Here is a 5,619-nt window from a genome sequence, read left to right as displayed (position 1 = left end):
TGTGAGCGGGTAAACGGTGACCAGTTTTACTCCGTCAGTATTTCGGTCGAGTATTTAAAGTATTTTGGTCAACAATCTCTAACTAAGCTACTTGACGACTTAGAATGGCGATACAACGTAAAAAGTGTAAGGTGCCTAATTTTTTCGTTTGTTTAGTGTAAACATTTCGCTGTTTTCCTTCTTTCTGTTATAACTTTTTAGAGAAAGATTTGAAATAGTGTTAATGATTAATAAATTAAAGCTTCCCATTGTTAACTGTAAGATCTCACACAAATATCATTCTTTTGGTTCAGAATCTTGCGCTTATCAAGAAAACTATTACAGGAACCGAAGAAGTTGTTAAATTTTTGGCTAGCAAAGAATGAACGCTTGGGCCGAAACATTGTTGGAGTTATACAGAAGAAATTGACTGCTACAGTGCGTTTTGTCGGACGGTTTCGGCCTGGAAACGATTTGTGTGCGATTAACGTCGGGTAACACTAGGCAATCTTTTAATAAATAATTGTTGGTAAATAATAACCCGGAATTCATGAAAAACAGTTAATTTATGTCATCTTATTAAAATTACCCTCTTGCACCAACCGAAAACATTAAGTGCGTTCATACAGCTGAATATCTGTCTCCAAGATTTCGTAAGTAAAGCCATTCCTCATCAGATGTCATTAGTTTGGGATTTTGTATCTTTTAGGAGTTTACAAGTACATATCTATATTTCTGCCTGTTAAGGTGTCAGTCAATGTGACACACTACCCAAAATATACTACCCTATAGCTGTTAGCGGCGGAGGAAAGTGTCACGTTACTCTGTCAGTTCTAGAGTATGTGCACGTGTTCTTGTGGTTGGATTGGAGTCAACAGTTCCCTTTGCAGACATATTGTCATTACAATCGGAAATAAGACTCGGTCTTAACAACAGTTTTTGTGGACTGCGTTCAGTCACGCTTCTCATCCAATCATGTCCTCCTTCTTAATTGTCCCTTCTTCACCATTTTTACGGTTTGAAACAGTTGATCAAGGAGCGCCGATCTCCATACCATATCTCCAACAGAACATTTCATAATTATCTGGACTTTGAACTTATAATCATCAAAACCCAAATAATCAAAATAACTTCGATATAAAATTATCAATTTTCTCTTCTCTATCATCAATGTAGTAATTCAGTAAATTTTACCTGACAACTCCCATCGGCTATTTTGGAGCAGCGCTCGAAGTTAAAAGGTTCCGTTCAGGTTATTTACTTTTCCGGAAGGTTTTATTGCTTTATTGGAGTAAATAAATGAATAGACTAATACCACTATTATTCTTTAATTGTCAGACTACATAGTCTTATTACTTATTTTAAACAAATAAACATTTCTGTAATAACATCCCTTGAATAGCTAAATCTTTAAAATGTCGAAAAAAGAATAAATGGAAATAGTAACATTATAGACTACCTGTACTTGACCCTAATGTTTGCGACCCCAACTTGGCCTCTTTTTTTGCGCTGGATATGACTCTAGAGCCCTTATCAGATCCATATTCATTACAATGCACAGTGTATTACCGTTTAACACACGATATTTGTTATTGAATTGCGTGCATTGTTGAAACATTCTTAGAAATTATTAGGTCATCTTTATTTTAATAAAAAATTTCGACCGCTACGTTTCTTAAAACTTTTCGGTAGTTTTTATAGAGTTTATCAAACAGTATTTTGGCAAATATTTCACAAAATTGGCAGCCTATATTATTGAAAGATCTTGTACAGCTCACAAACTGTCACTGAATCAAGTCAAACCAACGACCACTCACCAAACCGACAATGCACCAAGTGCTGTTGGAATTGCATATTTTCTGCTTATTCTAACCCTTCTTTTTGTTACATCGAATTGTAAACGTTTGAAAAGCTTTATATTCTTTGTATCATGTGGAGCATTCAGGCTTATAAACTTCGAAACTCTTTCCATCTCTTTTGTAGGATTTTAGATTTAAGGCTACCAGAAATCGAATGGCTGCTGTCTGATGTTTGTAGAAAAAAAATATATTGCTTGTTTGCTACTGGGCCTTTACAAAAAAGAATCATAAAGGTTTGATGCTGAAAATTAAGTTACTTGTGAAATTTAAATAGGTAGAATGATCTTCAATTGAAATGAAATGAAACTCACATAAAACAATTATTAGCCTTCAAGATTTCTTTGATAAAACTAAAGAGCAGTAAGTTTTAGAGATGTGTATTACTTTCTTTACATTTGTTACATACGGCAGTTTGCTCACTATTTACGACTAACAATCCTGAGCACATGGAATTGTGCATATACGAGGGTCGTTTGAAAAGTCCGTGCAAAAATAAAAACTACTTAATTTTTTGGGGTAAACCTTTTTTATTTTTCAACATAGTCTCCTTTTAGGCTTATACACTTCGTCAAACGCTGCTCTAGTTTGTTGATCCCTTCCGAATAATAGGATTTGTCCAAGTTTGAAAAATAGCCATTCGTTTCTGCAATCACGTCCTCGTTTGAATAAAATCTTTTTCCCGCCAGCCATTTCTTCATATTGGGGAACAAATAGTAGTCCGAGGGAGCCAAGTCTGGAGAATAGGGGGGATGTGAAACGAGTTGGAACCCTATTTCCATTAATTTTGCGACCACAAGTGCTGAGGTGTGAGCTGGTGCGTTGTCGTGATGGAAAAGGACTTTTTTGTGGGCCAATCGTGGGCGTTTTTCTTGCAGCTCGGTTTTCAAACGGTCCAATAACGATGAATAATATGCACCTGTAATAGTTTTACCCTTTTCCAGATAGTCGATGAGGATTATTCCTCGCGAATCCCAAAAGACAGTCGCCATAATCTTTCCGGCCGAAGGAACGGTCTTTGCCTTTTTTGGCGCAGATTCCCCCTTGGTAACCCATTGTTTAGATTGTTCTTTGGTCTCAGGAGTGTAGTGATGTATCCATGTTTCATCCACAGTGACGAAACAGCTGCAAACCGTCCTTGCAACACTTCACACGATTTGAAAATCACTCGACTTCCTAGATTCAAACGAATGCCTAACACAAAGAAATAGACCGATCTGGCTGAAACTTGGTGTGTGTTCTTCCAAGAGATGCTACTAACTAAACATAACCTCGATACGCGCCAGTAGTGCTATCTCTCTGACTTTGCACGGACTTTTCAAACGACCCTCGTATATACGTACTCAATTCATTGTATAACCAGCGGCTACTTAAATATTGAAGATAGCTGTGATTAGTACAAATAAATAGAATAGAATCTTCTAGATCTCCTAGTATTAAGAGGTCGTAGTAATTTTCAACATCTATCGTTAATATAGTATAAAAGAAAAACTATTTTTTGTTATCTTCCGCAGTTCTGTAATTAAATGAAAATAAAAAATAGCCGAAGGTAAAAACTTAACAGAAAAGGTTAGTTAGTACCTACAAACCCAGTATCCATCCTTTTTACTAACCTCAATTCTGTTCGATCAATATGTATTACGTACATGGACCTATATTAAAAATTTACCAAACTTTATTCGGGTTCTTCTTGTTGACTGGTGTTCTATTTTGGTTGACTTTTCTTTTTATTATTTTTGGAAATGTTTAATTATCTACTTATACTAGGATGTGCGTTCTAAGTTCTAAATACGTACACTAATTTAATATTCAAAGTTATTTTTTATTGAAGAAATAAATACATTAAATTACTCTATTTATTATCAAATATTACAGAATATTATGAAATAGTTTTCTTGCCCATATCTTTAACTTTTTTTTATTTAAACAAAAATCAACGAAATTACCTAAAGGGACCAACAATAATTAGATCTTAAATTTTAAATTAATTATGCTTCAAAAAAACTAAATAAATATAACAAATAAACTGTTCATTATTTTTGGCGACTGAATCAAAGTTTCAATAGGATGAAAAATTAATACCAGTTTCAGTCATGATAAAAGTTTATTATGCCGAGCTTTCAACCTAAGGGACTAGGTCATCTTCAGTGCTAATTTACAATATACTGTTTTACATCATTAGAGGGTTGGTGTGTCTTCTTCTGTCTTGTCTGTTCATGGACTGAATGATGTAAAACAGTATATTGAAATTAGCCCTGAAGATGACCTAGTCCATAGGTTGAAAGCTCGGCATAATAAAGTTTATCATGACTGAAACTGGCATTAATTTTTCATCCTATAACAAATAAAGCTTACAATAGAATAAAAAGACTGATTTAGTTTTTTAAATGTTCTCTGGAATAAATGTCTTTTCATTTCAACTAAATAATAAAATCATTTTGCTGAAAATATAATAATTGTTTAATAATAATTTAATAAGGTTTAAATAAGGAAGTATTTGAGAATTTAATTAAAAAATAAGCGAAATTTAGTCTAGAATTTGAACCTATATTTTTCTTGTTTCAATTAAGAACTTTATATTAGCTTTTAGTGACTGTAAAAAAATATTGTATTAAGAACATAAACATCTTAAGTCATTGGGCCAGAGCCTCCCAATAAACTGCCATTCTCCAAACAGTATTTATCTGATTAGCGAACTAATGTATGATAAGAAGATAAAGAGAGATCGTAAAATTCCTTTTATCACCCAAATTGCCAAAATTCTTTACAGAAAGCACCGCTTTAACCTGAAAGTAACTCGCAAATCGTCTTTTTCAAAATCTTTCTTTCAAATACTCTTTCTTATTTCCAAATATTATTCTTGTGCCATTGATTGAATTATATCCAATCGCATATTATCTGATCTCTAAAGTTACCGAAATTGTTTGGAATTAAGGTATTAACAATCAATACAAATTTGAAGATTTAATAAATAATATGAAAAATTTGATAGGAACACTAGAGTTGATAAAATATCTCTTTTCTTATTTTCTATTGATTAAACAATCGAGGCCGATCGATTCAAATGCAACTCTACATGATTCATTGTACAAATAGTACAAATTACAAGTTCTATTGTAACAAAAATTGCATGAAATATATTATTACAGAAATTAGATTTAGTTTTGAAATGCTAAGTGCAACTAGAATAAGAAATTGCGTGAATAATTGAATTTAACCGTTGAACATTAAAATACCGCTTAATGTTTGAAAGTGTTTTGGGAAGGAGTTGCGCACGCGTACACAAAATAGTAGGAGGTTATTCATTTCCAAAATATCACAAAGCAAGAATAACCGTACATTTTCTCAGCAAAAAAATGAAGTAGGAAATAGTTCAAATACTTTCGTAATCTAAATAATTCAACACAAGCACATTATTGATGCAATCTAGAAAAATAATAAACTAAATAGTGGTAATCAAAATATATGAACTATTGTCAGTTCTTGGTGATTTTTATGGAGTGAGGATTCCAAAGAGCTACTTAAATTGAACAATACTGATGATCATATAATAAAGGAAGTGGGTTTGATAAAATGGACTTTAAATTAACGATGAATCTTCACCGCCATTGGAGAATTGCTTACAGTTCTACATTCCAAAAAAGACATAAATCAAAAGTTACCAAACAAATCTATTACGAAACCAATAAAAGCCAGCATAATTTGATTTTTACATGTTTTTTGATGAAAACAAAATTTTTTTTCAACGAATGCTTTTGTGTTTTGTCAACAGTTCGACGGCTTA

This window comes from Rhodnius prolixus, unplaced genomic scaffold (genome assembly GCF_049639745.1).
Source record: "Rhodnius prolixus isolate KJV_2025 unplaced genomic scaffold, Rpr scaffold_9, whole genome shotgun sequence".
In the NCBI taxonomy this organism is placed as follows: Eukaryota; Metazoa; Arthropoda; class Insecta; order Hemiptera; family Reduviidae; genus Rhodnius; species Rhodnius prolixus.
The sequence above is the reverse complement of the archived record's forward strand: the minus strand, read 5'-3'. Positions refer to the sequence as shown.